General features: G+C 38.7%; 1 long non-coding RNA gene across 10 annotated transcripts in view; it reads left to right on the forward strand.

Moving 5' to 3' along the window:
• Positions 1 to 16,274, forward strand: part of LOC111751861 (uncharacterized) — a 425,334-nt gene that overhangs the window by 240,782 nt on the left and 168,278 nt on the right. For 5 of the 10 annotated variants that reach the window (XR_010319637.1, XR_002786919.2, XR_010319639.1 and 2 more), the window contains 3 exons: positions 5,330 to 5,435; positions 5,918 to 5,968; positions 6,328 to 6,432. The exons of 4 other annotated variants lie outside the window; for them this stretch is intronic. This is a non-coding gene — a long non-coding RNA (uncharacterized LOC111751861). The remainder of the gene's footprint in view (positions 1 to 5,329; positions 5,436 to 5,917; positions 5,969 to 6,327; positions 6,433 to 16,274) is intronic. One more of the 10 variants, XR_010319638.1, reaches the window with a different exon arrangement.

Below are 16,274 nucleotides of genomic sequence, written 5' to 3' on the forward strand. Positions count from 1 at the left end.
GTCAGAATTGACTCATTGGCAATGTTTTCTTTTTTCTTTTTGGTTTGTTTGTTTTAAAGTAATATGTATTTATTAGATACTATTGCTGGAGCCCTGGTGGCACAGTGGTTAAGAGCTTGGCTGCTAGCCAAAAGGTCGCAGTTCAAATCCATCAGCTGCTCCTTGGAAACCTTATGGGGCAGTTCTACTCTGTCCTATAGGGTTGCTGTGAGTCAGAATTGACTGTATGGCAGAGAATTTTATTGCTGCACCAAAACTTTGTGATTGATATCTTGACATTTGGTATTCTATCACAGAGAGCATTTTGGTTCTGATTCCTAAAACTCTCTTGAGAGTGTATATGTAGAAGACAGAGGACAGCGACAAGAGTTGAAGTTGATGGGTAGGCAGAGATCATATATGCCATGGCAAAGAGTCTGAATATTATTCCAAGTACAAGGGTAAACCAGTGAAAGCTTTGAAGCAGTGGAGTTAAATGATCTGATTTGCTCTTTGGAAAAATTTACTTTGACTACTATGTAAAGAATTAATTTTAGGAGGCAAAATTAAAAGCAGGAAACATACCATTGGGAGAATTTTATAGTGGTTCAAGCAAAAGATTATGGCAGCTTGGGCTAGGGTGGTGGCTGTGGATATGGCCAGTTTAAGACAAATTTGGGAAAGTGATGGAGGTAGAGTTGATGGGATTGGGTAGTAATGAGTCTGTAGACAAAATCTTAATTACTGTTGTAGCACAGACCATTGGGTTGAACTTCGTACAAGGTTTTTTGCTTTTGACCTGTTCAGTGTACTGTTTTATACAAACTAACAACGCTGGCTTTCTCAATGTCACATATCCCATGGATTAGTGGAATGTTACGGGTATTTTTCTGCATAGACCATTTCTTTGATTAAATGAAGACTGGAGAGCTTGTTTCGCTGACAAATTGCCTGGATATTGTTTGTGGTTATCCAGATTAACAAACAGCTTGATTAACAAGTTTAAGATAGGTATTTTATTATAAAAAATTAGAAGGGTGATTTTTTAAAACAAATACTTGCCCAAAGAATAGCTGTAAGGTTAAGCAGATTTCCATGAGGAATGTGGGGAAAGGAGGCCTTAAGAATGAAATCTATGGTTTTGGTTTGGGCTACTGAGTAGATGGAGCCATTTATGAAGATAAGTAAGGCTTGGAGAGTTATAGGCTTTGGAGAGAGAATCAAAAGTTCTGTTTAGTATATGTTGAGTTTGATATGCCAGGTGGATACTCCAACCTGTGAAGGTTCTAAGTAAGCAGTTAGGAATACAGGATGAGATCAGGGATGATATCTTGGCAGGAGATAAAAAGATGGGACATGTGGTTCTGCATATGTGGTGATTGAGATACCTATTCTACATTTAATAGCAATGCCTAGTAGGAAGTTGATTATATACGTCTAAAGCTAAAGGAGAAATAACTTGGTTAGAAATAGAGATTTTGAACTTCTCAGCATATCCATGGCAACTGAAATCCTGGAAGTGGACAAGATCACCTACCAGCTGAAAATGTAGTGCAAAAAAGAAGAGGACCCAGCAGGGAATCCTAAGGTACACCAGGAGATGAAAAGAAAGAGAATCCTTGGTGAAATGGGTTAGTGGGAAAACCAAAGGAAGAGAGCATTTCCAGGAAAAAGTATTTGTCAACTATGTCAAGTGCTTCTGAGGGGACATTTATTATAATGACTGAGAAATATCCATTGGATTGAATATAAGGAGCTCCTTGGTATCCTTGGTGGTAGATGCTTTGGTGAAACCAGACTGTGATGAGATGGGAACTGAGTGTAGTTTAGAAGCAGAGATAACAATTTTAGATAACTGTTATAAGAATTTTGACTGTGACCCGGAGGAGAGAAATAAGGCAATAGCTGAAGAGGCCTAGAGAGCTCTCTTTTTAAGATGGGAAAAATTGAGCTTATTTAATGCTGATGGAAAGGACCCAGTAGATAGAAAGAGGTTGAAGATAAAAGAGGAAGTTTTCTGAGGAAGTGTGAGGTGGTGGGATAAAAACATGAATGAAGATATTAGCCTTAGGCAGAAGAAGAGTTACCCCTTTCATTGTAGTAGGAAGGTAAAAGGAAAGGATTGGTATAAAAGCAAGAAAATTTGCAGAAATAGTGATGGGACAATAACAGAGTCCCTGTGCTATTCCTATTGGCTTCTGTTTTCTGTGAAGTAGGAGGCAAGTTATACTACTGAGAGTGAATCACAGTGAAGTAGTAGGATCCGTAATGACAGAGAAGAGATAAAGAGATAGAGGTAGAAAGGGAGAGAGACAGAGAAGGAGAGGGAGAAGCAGAGAGGCACTTGGGACAATCCTGTCTTTGGCCCTATACTTTTTCCATCTGGTTACCTTTTGAATTTTCTTAAATCTATGGTTGGTGAGCAAAACTTCCAAAACTGCACTAATAGTTGTATTTTAGTCTTAACATTAGATGAAATTGTCAGTGTTTTCTTTCTCTCTGACGAAGCTATGAGAGACTGGGTCAGGAGCTGCTAGCCAGATGTCATTTTGAAAGCATTTCTGAACGGTTTTCTTTTTTTCCCCTCAAGTGAGCAGGTTCTTAACAGACCATTTGTAAATACTAAATCCATAGTAGGCCTATGAGAAGACACTAAATGCAGTGGCAGCTCTGCAAACTTTTGCAGTTGTCATCTAGTGAACTCCTACTTGTTTCTGTATGTCTCTTTTCCTTGATGTCCCTGTTACAGACAGAATCTCAGGTGGATAATCATTTTGTCTCACCCTAGGAAGCATTTCTGCTGTTCTCAAAAATACATCTATGTGCCCATCTCTCGATATAACTGTTTTTTATGGCATCAAGTTTAGTGCACAGTGATGATGCTCAACTGTTCAAAGCACACTTTAATTTTAGCTCCAACAAGTCTTGGTTAACTGGTTCCTTAACACAGTGTAATCATGTAAATTTCTACCTCACTCTGTGTTTTTCATCAATCCCTAATACAAGATGATCTCTAATAGCTGTTGCTAAAGTCCATCTTCCATTAACTTCTTTTCTTCTGTTTGGGTTATATCTGTCCTTTTCTCTTCGTTTAGTCTTCTCTTGTTTCTCCTCTTCCTCTTATATCTGTCTGAGGTTGGATAGCTTTTGCATGTTAAGAAATTTGTCTAATTTTTCTGCTCCCACAACATTCTGAATGATTAGTCTATTCTGACATGTTTTTCTTCTCTTTCCTGTATTCCATGGATATCTGTGTCATATGAAAAATTATGCTAATTAACGAAGGTCAAGAATCTCTTTAGAAATCCCCTGAACATTTACCAAAAGCATATTGTACTAAACAGAACGTAGTTAAAGAAACAATAACCCATTTCAAGCTAGTTTAAGCAGAAAAGAAATTAATTGGCTCATGTAATTGAGGAGCTTTAAGGTAGACTTCCGTTACTGTGGTATATGAGGCTCTACTTCTCTCTGCACATCAACACCATTTTTAAAGAGGTTCTCACCATGTGGTAAGAAAGACAACTACAGCCATCCCTAAGCCTACATCTTTACAGCTAGTTATCCATAAAGAAAGTGTTTCTCTTACTCCCATTGTGCATATGGCAAATTTTATGGAAGACTCTGATTATTCCTTTGCAGGGCCTGGGGTCACCTGCCTCCTCATCCATACATTTAGGGAAGGGCCAGGCAGTGTGATAACAGTCCTGCTAGAACCATATGCAGTATGGGTGAAGTGGCTCCTTCCAGGGAAGAATGCTGACAGAAAAAAAAAATGTCTATTTTTTTTATTATATGTATGATACTATGTTTTGCATAATATTTTTCCCTATTCCTGCCTTTAAGAAGACTTTTTTACTCTGTGAATGGCAACACTTCTGTCAGTCACTCAAGGCAAAATCTGAGAGTCTTTTAAAAAAATGTATTGAACAAACATTTAGGTAATGATCACTATGTGCCAGACAATGTTTTTAGCACTTCACAAATGTTAGTTTATTTAATCCTTGTAACAACCTATGAGGTAGGTACTATAATTATGTCCATTTTATAGATGAGGAAAGGGAAATACAGAAAGATTAAGTGACTTCCTCAAGACCACATAGTCAATGAGTAGAAACCCCAAGATTTGAATCCAAGGTGACTGGACCCAGTGTCCATATGCTTAACCTTTTTATACTATACACTATGCTGACTCTTTGACACCCTCCCTGCCACCCCCCCCATCTTAACTTGGTAACAAACTGCTGTTGGATCTCCCTCTAACTTATTAATGAATTGCAGCTCTGTTCTCTTCCATCCCTACAGTCACTGTTGTCATTCCATTTCTCCACCCTTTGTTCCCTCCTCATGGGTTGTATTTTCACTTAAATTTTTTTTTTTTTGGTCTAGAAGATTGTTAAAGCATTTTCACTAATTCTCTTTCCTCAAGTTAGTCCTTTGCAACATGTTTTCTAACTTCCTCAAGGGCATTTTCCCCCTAAAATATAAATCTAATCATGTTGCTTCCTAGATTAAAAACATTAAATAATTTCCCAAAGGCTTTAAGTTATAATCTAAGCTCTGCATGAGCTAGCCTCTGTCTAATATTTCTGGTCCTCTTGCCACTACCCCACTTTGCCTGATTTTTTATACACACCTCTTGCCATTCCTCTACTTCCCCTACTTATGTCTCACGTATCACCCACATGATCTAGGTGTGTGATCTTGGGAGAATCATCTTACTTTCTGCAGCAGTTTCCTAAATATGAAATGATGCCGTTAGACTACAATAGCCCTATGTTCCTGCCCAACCCTTGAAAATAAATCTATGATCCCAGTATTTTACTTATTGACTCTTCTGTTGTGATACATTTAGCTGTCTAGATGCTTTGTACATGTCCACAATTTCTTATAAGAGTTCCAGCTAGATCTTTAGAAGGAGAAAATATCTTAAGATTTTATCATACTTGGAGGCTAATAAAGACTTTCAGGAGAAATTTCATTTATGTGCTCCTTTTGTACCATAATTATTCAAGCGGTCTTATAACAGAACTGTGTCTGATCCTACAAATTGTCTAACCCTTAAAAAACAAAACAAATAAACAAACAAAATAAACTAAGCTGTTTTAGAGTCAACAAGCCCTTAACCCCAGGGTTAGAATTCAGTTTTAAAGTTCAGAATTCACCAAGTTTGAATGGCTTGTTAACAAATAAAGTCCTCTGATCATTTTCATTACCACCTTCAGCTAAGCTTATTCCTTCTGGTGACTTCCATAGTGATCCCTATGCTAACTTGAAAGCCTTGCAGCTTTGACATATGCAAACGCTAATGGATGCTGAAGGGATGGGGCTTGTTTCTTGTTCTTTTCAGAGTCAGTGTTTTCCAAATCACTGTTGCAGAAGCAACAGGAACTCCATGGCTGGTTGTGTTTGTACAGAGGAAAAACAAATATGCTAAGGAATTCTGCATATGGCAGGTATGAGCGTATTTTGAATCTCAGTTTGGTTTCCTTTTATTTCTGGTTTGCCTTTAAGGGAACTAGCTTCATTTGTGGAGCATTTTCACAACATGTGAGGATTGAGAAAGGGCCTCCAAGCAAACTTTTCAGAAATAAAATTGCTTGCTTTTTGCTGAATGCAAGACAAATTGATCTTTAGTACAATGCAATGTCATACAAGGCTTTCTTGAACAGAATTAGAAATTATGGCACAAGAAGAGAAAGCAGAAAGGGATTGGCTCCCTCCTGCCTCTCCCTGTTCACCATTATGTCTTGCTTCCCCCCCACCCCACCCCCACCCCCACCCCCAGCCCCGGTATCATGGGCTTTGGGAGCAGACAGGTTAGCATATGTGCCTGATTCGGCTACTTTCTAGCTCTGACTTTGCGTACTTATTTAACCTCTTGAAGCCTCAGTTTCTTCACAATCAAACGAGGATAATAAAAGTGCTTATCTTCTAGGTTTGTAATAAGGATCAAACAAGATAATGTATGTTAAGAGCTGGACATGAAGTAAGTATTCAATAAACATTATCAGCTGTTATTATTGTTATTACTAAATGTTACTGCTTTTGTTCCATGGGGTGATGAAGGAGAAAGTTATATAACCACACAGCAAATTTAATCTAAAATTTCCCATGAGACACTTCGGTTCTCTTTTTAAGCATTCTGCCTGGCAGTCCACTGCCTCACTTTGCTCTTTTGCCTCCTTCCCTCATTAAAAGAAAAAAAAAACATTGCCATCTAGTCAATTCTGACTCATAGCGACCCTATGAACAGACTCTTAAATCCTCCCTATTGTCTGAGTAATTCAATCCTCTCCAAACTTGCGTTTTCAGTTAGCAAAACAAAGACCTCTTTTGCCTAAACAGATCTTTTCTTAAAGGAGGGAATTCTGCTGCTAAGAACAATAGGATTTCGCTTCAGTGGTGAAATTATCATTATTATCCTCAAGAGACAGAGAAATTGATTGACTGGTGAGTAAAGCACATTTAGAAGATGTAGCTCTAGTGTGTATATTCCGAATAGTTGTATTGTTTGCTAGTGCCTTTAAGATCACTGATCACACCCCAGGAGCAGGCCTTTCAGTTGGAAGAAACTTGCTGAGAAAAGGTTAGTTCATGGCTATCTATTCTAAAGTGACTTTTACCCATTTAAATCTCTGTGATCTGAAGCTTTACAGAAGTTACTTGGGCATGTGATATACCTCTGTATATGATACTGATATGGTTTAAGTCATACGGCGTACTGGACAATTATTAGCTGTGTGACTTTGGTTATGTTTCTTAACTTCTCTGAACCTCAATATCATCATCTGTAAAATGAAAATAAAAGCATCTACCACATATGGTTATTTTGAGAATTAAATGCAATACATAGCTAAAGTCCCTGGCACCTAAATACATAATAAAGTGGTAGTGTCATTATTTCTGTATGTGTTTTAAGCATTCTTGGTTAAAAGAAATATATATTCTATAGAAACACAGTCCAAAGTGGTACACAGTCCACATCTGAATATATGCGCCATTAGAAGTTTTAAGCTGTCCCTAATACATGGCATACACAGTATACAAAACATTACTAACAATGTAGAAGAGAAACTAGACAACTGGGAGCTCCTAAAAGTCAAACATCTATGCTCGTCCAAAGACTTCTCCAAAAGAATAAAAAGATGACCTACAGAGTGGGAAAATGTTTTTAGCTATGACATTTCCCATCAGTGTCTGATCTCTAAAATCTACATGATACTGCAAAAACTCAACAACAAAAAGACAAATAACTCAATTAAAAAATGGGCAAAGGATATGAACAGGCACTTCACTAAAGAAGACATTCAGGTGGCTAGCAGATACACGAGAAAATGCTCACTATCATTAGCCATTAAAGAAATGCAAATCAAAACTACAATGAGATTCCATCTCACTCCAACAAGGCTGGTATTAATCCAAAAAACACAAAATAATGTATGTTGGAGAGGTTCTGGAAAGACTGGAACACCTGTACACTGCTGGTGGGAATGTAAAATGGTACAACCACTTTGGAAATTGATTTGGCACTTCCTTAAAAAGCTAGAAATAGGACTACCATTGATCCAGCAATCCCGCTCCTTGGAATATATCCTACAGAAATAACAGCACTCACATGAACAGATATATGCACACCCATGTTCACTGTAGCACTGTTTACAGTAGCAAAAAGATGGAAGCATCCAAGGTGCCCATCAATGAATGAATGGATAAATTATGGTATGTTCATACAAGGAAATACTACGCATCAATAAAGAACAATGATGAATCTGTGAAACATTGCCTGACATGGAAGAACCTGGAAGGCATTATGCTGAGTGAAATTACTCAGTTGCAAGAGGACAAATATTGGATGGGACCACTATTATAAGTACTCGAGAAATAGTTTAAACAGAGAAGAAAATATTCATTGATGGTTACAAGAGGGGGGAGGAAGGGAGGGAAGGCGAAGGGTTTTCACTAATAGTAGATAAGAACTATTTTAAGTGAAGGGAATGACAACATACAGTACAGGAGAGGTCAGCACAACTGGACTAAACCAAAAGCAAAGAAGTCTCCTGAATAAACTGAATGCTTTGAAGGCCAGCATAGCAGGAGCAGGGGTTTGGGGACCACGGTTTCAGAGGACATCTAGGTCAATTGGCGTAACAAAATCTATTAAGAAAACATTCTGCCTCCCACTTTGGAGAGTGGTGTCTGGGGTCTTAAACGCTAGCAAGCGGCCATCTAAGATATATCAGTTGGTCTCAACCCACCTGGAGAATGAAGAACACCAAAGGCACAAGGTAATTTTGAGCCCAAGAGACAGAAAGGGCCAAAGGTGGCACACCACCACACATATCAGCCTGAGACCAGAAGTACTAGATGGTGCCCAGCTACAACCGATGACTGCCCTGACAGGGAACACAACAGAGAACCCCGAGGGAGCAGGAGAGCAGTGGGATGCAGACCTCAAATTCTCATAAAAAGACCAGACTTAATGGTCTGACTGAGACTAGAAGAACCCTGGAGGTCATGGTCCCCAGGCCTTCTAAGCCTTTTTGGCACAAGACAGGAACCCATTCTGAAAGCCAACTCTTCAGACAGGGATTGGACTGGACAATGGGATAGAAAATGATCCTGGTGAAGAGTGAGCTTCTTGGATCAATAGACACATGAGACTATGTGGGCAGCTCTTGTCTGGAGGGGAGATGAGAGGGCAGAGGGGGTCAGAGGCTGGCTGAATGGACACGGAAGTAGAGTGGAGAGGAGTGTGCTCTTTCATTAGGGGGAGAGCAACTAGGAGTATATAGCAAGGTGTACAACTCAACGGCAGTGGGTTTTGGTTTTATAGAAATTTGTGTATGAGAGATTGACTTGTAAACTTTCACTTAAAGCACAATAAAATTTTTTTTTAAAGTTATAAGCTGTCAAGAGGTTAGATCTGGCTGCCGTTAAAAGCTATTAGAAAGTAAGTTAAAATGGGCATGTTAAGAAATGCTCTCTTGATCAATCTATCTGCTTCAAATCACAATTGGCACTGGGACCACACTCTTTCTGTTGTAGAGCTATATTTGTGGTGGAGATTTCTTTGTAGCAAAGTCTTTTTGGTATTTCAATTTCTAAATCCTTTCCGTAACATCTAAGTTGGTTCTACCTAATGCTGAATTCTTCTTTGTTGCAAGTGAAGTAGTTCTCTTTTCTCACAGCCTGAGATGGACATGGAAGAGAAAAAATGAGTCAACCAAAATATTAATTATTTTCTCATGAAAATGTAGCCCCTGCACACTTTCCTAGGTAAACATTTGCCAGAGAATGCTTGATAATTAAGTGTTGCCTCCTTTCTTTAGTGCTAGATCTTTAATACAAAACAGTTTATTAAGATGACAAATGAATGTAATGTAAGTACCAAAAAACAAAAACAAAAAAAACACAACAACTAGCTTCAGACTCTTCTCATTCTGTGTGGGATTAAAACCAAAAAAACCAAACCCATAGCTGTTGAGTCGATTCCAACTCATAGTGACCTCATAGGACGGAGTAGAACTGCCCCACAGGGTTTCCAAGGAGCACCTAGTGGATTCGAACTACCAACATTTTGATTAGCAGCCGTACCTCTTAACCACTACACCACCAGGGTTTTCTCGATCCTGATTAGGAGGAGTTTCATCAGATTTTTTTTGTAGGCTTGTCACAGAAAGGAAGGAAATTCACTTTCAGCCCTTGGAATGACTTACCTCTCTATTCTAGAGCATACCTTCTCCTGAGACCAGCTGGTTCCAACCACAACACTTGGTACTTAAAACTGTGTGCAGGAATTATACCTTACTTTGAGGTAATGTCCTCATTGCTCTTGATCTTCAGGACCATTGCTAACTATACTCCACCATCTGACTTTTGTCCTCAGAGTCCTTCAGCCTCCCAGCCTGGCCTTCTTTACTGATATCACCAAGAAGCCTGTTGATTTAGCAACCTTCTCTAAAGGAGAAGAAAGACAGCTGGAAAACCCAATGAATGAATGCTCTACTACTACCAGCCTGGCTTCTTTACTTGCCCTGAAACATTCATATCCCATAGCACACTTCCACTAGTTAGCTGCCACTCATCGTTCAGATCTCAGTTTAAGAATCCCTTTCTCAAAGAGCGCAGTGGTTAAGAGTTTAGCTGCTAACCAAAAGGTCAGCAGTTCGAATCCACCAGCCGCTCCTTGGAAACCCTATGGGGCGGTTCTACTCTGTCCTATCGGGTCACTATGAGTCAGAGTCGACTTAACGGCAATGGGTTTTTTTCTCAAGGAAGGCTTCCCTGATACCCTCTTTATAATCTAACTGTTCCCTTTACATTTCCTTCATAGTTATTATATTAAGTTGTCCCGTATGAAACTGCTGTTTATGTAGGTCAAAAACTGTCAAGTACAGGCAGTTTCATATATTTCAACCTAATATTTTTATTTATGGAGTTATTTAATTAATTTCTGCCTGTCTCCCTCTAAGTTCTATGAGGTCAGAGAACATTTTTTTTCTTCATCTTTATGTCCCTAGTATCTAGCAAAATGTCTGATATATAGTTGGCACTTCATAAAAATTTACTGAACGAATAACATCAGAATTCCAATTTCAAGGGTCCTTTTTTTTTGTTTTTTTGTTTTTTATATAAACTGAAACATGCAAGGTTTAAGATACTGTAGACTAGAACACTAATGCTGTACGTGGAGGGGAGGGTATACTTTATTATGGGGGGTGATTTTTTTTCAAGCAAAAAGGATTCTTCACAAGAGATTCTCTTATTTGTGTCTAGGTTGGTATATACACCACCCCCCTGCCCTTTCCAGGCTCCCAAGTCACAATTCTATTGTATGTTTACCTTTATTGATGGATATCTATCATTTCCCTCAGGAATTTTGGGCGAAAACAAACAAAAGGATTGAAAACAATTGCTGTAGCACCTGACTCCTACTCCCCAGTCAACCTTATCCTCCACAATGCTCTTAAGTGAAACTTTTACTCAAGCCAAACTGGCTTGGTTGCTACATATATTTTGGACTTTTTCTCTATTTGCATCCTTGCTCATGTTCTTGACTTCTATCTACTGATATCCCACCAATCTTTCAAAGCCCAACTTTTATCCTTCCCTCTTCCTGAATCTTTTCATGACCAGCCAGCCAAGGTGCATTTTCTCTTTTAAATTTCCAGAACACTTACTATGTATCCCATACAATGCTCTTATTACTTGTTTGACAGTGATTTGATCGTGTGAGGATGTTGCCCATTTTTTCCTGATAAGTTTAATTTTAATTGCTCTGCACAGCTTGCCTTTTCACATGACCTGAGAGTATGATAAAATTAATGACCAGCTGTTACTTCAAAGTATAAGAAAAATATTTGTTCAGCTTCTTCCCTATTTTTTAAAAATCTCTATAACCCCCAGCCTGTCTTTGTTTGGGGAGAGCTTTTCCAGTTGTGCTGGAAATAGTACTGCCCAGTTCATAAATCTATAAACCAAATAAAATTCCAAATTATAATGTTGGTAAATGTTCTTTTGAAAAGAAAATGGCAGAAGTGGCAGGACAGGCTTCTAAGACTAGATCATAAAAGGCACTGAGGACTTCTCCCCTCCCACTTGGGCCAGTCAATCTGAGGGAAGCCAGCTGTCCATGTCTGAGGACACTCAAGCAACCCAATGGAGAGGTCCAGGTCAAAAATAACTGAGGCTTCCTGTCAATAGCTAGCGAGGGACTGAAGTCTTCTGCCAATCGAACTGAGCAGCTTTGAAACAGACCTTCCAGTCCCAGGCAAGCATTCACATGACTGCAGCCCGGCCATCATCTAGACTGCAACTTCTTTCGTATATATATATATATATATATATATATATATATGTATGTATGTATTTTAATATTTACTGTGCTTTCAGTGAAAATTTACAAATCAAGTCAGTCTCTCATACAAAAATTTAAACACACTTTGCTATATATACTCCTAATTGCTCTCCCTCTAATGAGACAGCACACTCCTTCCCTCGACTCTTTTTTCCTGTCCATTTGGTCAGCTTCTGACCCCCTCCACTCTCCCATCTCCCCTCTGGATAGGAGATGCCAGCATAGCCTCATGTCTCTACTTGATCCAAGAAGCTCACTCCTCACCAGTATCATTTTCTATCCCATAGTCCAGCCCAATGCCTGTCTGAAGAGTTGGCTTTGGGAATGGTTCCTGTCTTGGGCTAACACAAGGTCTGGGGACCATGACCACTGGGGTCCTTCTAGTCTCAGTCAGACCATTAAGTCTGGTCTTTTTACAGGAATTTGGGGTCTGCATCCCACTGCTCTCCTGCTCCCTCAGGGGTTCTCTGTTGTGTTCCCTGTCAGGGAAGTCATCGGTTGTAGCCGGGCACCATCTACTTCTTCTGATCTCAGGCTGATGTACTCTCTGGTTTATGTGGCCCTTTCTGTCTCTTGGGCTCAAAATTACCTTGTGTCTTTGGTGTTCACTCTCTTTTGATCCAGGTGGATTGAGACCAATTGATGCATCTTAGATGGCCGCTTGCTAGCATTTAAGACCCCAGACGCCACTCTCCAAAGTGGGATGCAGAATGTTTTCTTAATAGATTTTATTACGCCAATTAACCTAGATGTCCTCTGAAACCATGGCCCGCAAACCCCCACCCCTGCTACACTGGCCTTCGAAGTGTTCAGTTTATTCAGGAGACTTCTTTGCTTTTGGTTTAGTCCAGTTGTGCTGGCCTCACCTGTATTGTGTGCTGTCTTTCCCTTCATTTAAAATAGTTCTTATCTACTATCTAATTAGTGAAAACCCCTCTCACACCCTCCCTCCCTCCCTCTCCCATCTCATAACCATCAAGGAGTATTTTCTTCCCTGTTTAAACTATTTCTCCAGTTATTATGATAGTGGTCTTATACAATTATTTGTCCTTTTGCAACTGACTAATTTCACTCAGCATAATGCCTTCCAGGTTCCTCCATATTATGAAATGTTTCATGAATTCATCATTGTTCTTCATCGATGCATAGTAGTCCATTGTGTGAATATACCATAATTTATTTATCCATTGCATCCATCGATGGGCACCTTAGTTGCTTCCATGTTTTTGCTGTTGTAAGCAGTGCTGCAGTGAACATGGCTGTGCATATATCTGTTCGAGTAAAGGCTCTTATTCCTTTAGGATATATTCCAAGCAGTGGGATTGCTGGATCGTATGGTAGTTCTAGTTCTAGCTTTTTAAGGAAGTGCCAAATCGATTTCCAAAGTGGTTGTACAATTTTACATTCCCACCAGCAGTGTAGAAGCGTTCCAGTCCTTCCACAACCTCTCCAGCATTTACTATTTTGTATTTTTTGGATTAATGCCAGCCTTGTTGGAGTGAGATGGAATTTCATTGTAGTTTTGATTTGCATTTCTGTAATGGCTAATGATCCTGACCATTTCCTCATGTATCTGTTCACCGCCTGAATGTCTTCTTTAGTGAAGTGTCTGTTCATATCTTTTGCCCATTTCTTAGTTGGGTTATTTGTGTTTTTGCAGTTCAGTTTTTGCAGTATCATGTAGATTTTTAGAGATCAGGCTCTGATTGGAAATGTCATAGCTAAAAACTTTTTCCCGGTCTGTAGGTAATCTTTTTATTCTTTTGGTGAAGTCTTTGGATGAGGAAAGGTGTTTGATTTTTAGGAGCTCCCAGTTATCTGGCTGCTGTTCTGCATTTTTAGTAATGTTTGGTATACTGTTTATGCCAAGTATTAGGGCTCCTAGCATTGTCCTTATATTTCTTCCATGATCTTTATTGTTTTAGATTTTATATTTAGGTTTTTGATCCATTTTGAGTTAGTTTTTGTGCATGGTGTGAGGTTTGGGTCTTGTTTAATTTTTTTTTTTTGCAGATGGATATCAAGTTATGCCAGAACCATTTGTTAAACAGGCTGTCTTTTCCCAGTTTAACAGGATTTAAGCCTTCGTCAAATATCAGCTGCTCATATGTGGATGGATTTATGTCTGGATTCTCAATTCTGTTCCAACAGTGTATATATCTGTTGTTGTGCTAGTACCAGGCTGTTTTGACTACTGTGCCAGTATATTAGGTTCCAAAATCAGGTAGAGTGAGGCCTCCCACTTTGTTCTTCTTTTTCAGTAATGGTTTACTTATCCGAGGCCTCTTTCCCTTCCATATGAAGTTGGTGATTTATTTCTCCATCTCATTAAAAAATGTCATTGGAATTTGGATTGGAATTGTGTTGAATCTATAGATGGCTTTTGGTAGAAGAGACATGTTTTTTACAATGTTAAGTCTTCCTATCCATGAGCAAAGTATCTTTTCCCACTTATGTAGGTCTCCTTTGGTTTCTTGCAGTAGTGTCTTGTAGTTTTCTTTGTATAGGTCTTTTACATCTCTGGTAACATTTATTCCTAAGTATTTTATCTTCTCGGGGGCTACTGTAAATAGTATTGATTTGGTGATTTCCTCTTTGATGTTCCTTTTGTTGCTGTAGAGTAATCCAACTGATTTTTGTATGTTTATCTTGTATCCTGATACCCTGCTGAACTCTTCTATTAGTTTCAGTAGTTTTCTTGAAGATTCTTTAGGGTTTTCTGTGTATAAGATCATGTCATCTGTAAACAGAGATACTTTTACTTCTTCCTTACCAATCTGGATGCCCTTTATTTCTTTACCTAGTCTCATTGCTCTGGCTAGGACCTCCAGCACAATGTTGAATAAGAGTGGTGATAAAGGGCATACTTGTCTGGTTCCCCATCTCAAGGAGAATGCTTTCAGACTCTCTTCATTTAGGATGATGTTGGCTTTGTATAAATGCCCTTTATTATGTTGAGGAATTTTCCTTCTATTCCTATTTTGCTGAAAGTTTTTCATAATGAATGGGTGTTGCACTTTGTCAAATGCCTTTTCTGCTTCAGTTGATAAGATCATGTGGTTCTTGTCTTTTGTTTTATTTATATAATGGATTATATTAGTTGTTTTTCTAATGTTGAACCATCCCTGCAGACCTGGTATGAATCCCACTTGGTCGTGGTGAATCATTTTTTTGATATGTTGTTGAATCCTATTGGCTAGAATTTTGTTGAGGATTTGTGCATCTATGTTCATGAGGGATATAGGTCTGTAATTTTCTTTTTTTGTGGTGTCTTTACCTGGTTTTGGTATCAGGGATATGCTGGCTTCATTTAATGAGTTTGGTAGTGTTCTGTCCTTTTCTATGCTCTGAAATACCTTTAGTTGTAGTGGTGTTAACTCTTTTCTGAAGGTTTGGTAGAACTCTGCAGTGAAGCCATCGGGCCAGGGCTTTTTTTTGTTGGTAGTTTCTTGATTACCTTTTCAATCTCTTCTTTTGTTATGAGTCTATTTAGTTGTTTTACATCTGTTTGTGTTAGTTTGGGTGGGTAGTGTGTTTCTAGGAATTCTTTCATTTCTTCTAGGTTTTTGAATTTGTTGGAGTAGAATTTTTCATAGAAATCTGATATGGCTCTTTTAATTTCAGTTGGGTCTGTTGTAATATCGCCCATCTCATTTTTTATTCTGGTTATTTGCTTCCTCTGCTGTTTTTCTTTTGTCAGTTTGGCCAATGGTTTATCAATTTTGTTAATTTTTCCCAAGAGCCAGCTTTTGGTCTTGTTAATTCTTTCAATTGTTTTTCTGTTTTCTAGTTCATTTAATTCTGCTCTAATTTTTATTATTTGCTTTCCTCTGGTGCCTGTGGGTTTCTTTTGTTGCTCTCTTCCTATTTGTTCAAGTTTTAGGGATAATTCTTTGATTTCGGCCCTTTCTTCTTTTTGGATGTGTGGATTTATTGGTAGAAATTGGCCTCTTAGCTCTGCTTTCACAGTGTCCCAAATGTTCTGATAGGAAGTGTTTTCATTCTCATTGGATTCTATGAATTTCTTTTTTCCATCCTTGATGTCTTCTATAATCCTCTCTTTTTTCAGCAGGGAATTATTCAGTTTCCAAGTGTTTGATTTCTTTTCCCTGCTTTTTTGTATTGATTTCTACTTTTATGGCCTTACTGTCAGAGAAGATGCTTTGTAATATTTTGATGTTTTGGATTCTGCGAAGGCTTGCTTTATGACCCAATATGTGATCTATTCTAAAGAATGTTCCATGTGCATTAGAAAAGAAATTATACTTGGGTGCTGTTGGGTGGAGTGCTCTGTGTATGTCTATAAGGTTGAGTTAGTTGATTGTGGCATTTAGATCTTCCGTGTCTTTACTGAGCTTCATTTTGGATGTCTTGTCCTTCACGGAAAGTGGTGTGTTGAAGTCTCCTACTGTAATTGTGTAGCTGTCTGTCTCAT

This window comes from Loxodonta africana, chromosome X (genome assembly GCF_030014295.1).
Source record: "Loxodonta africana isolate mLoxAfr1 chromosome X, mLoxAfr1.hap2, whole genome shotgun sequence".
NCBI classification, from domain to species: Eukaryota; Metazoa; Chordata; class Mammalia; order Proboscidea; family Elephantidae; genus Loxodonta; species Loxodonta africana.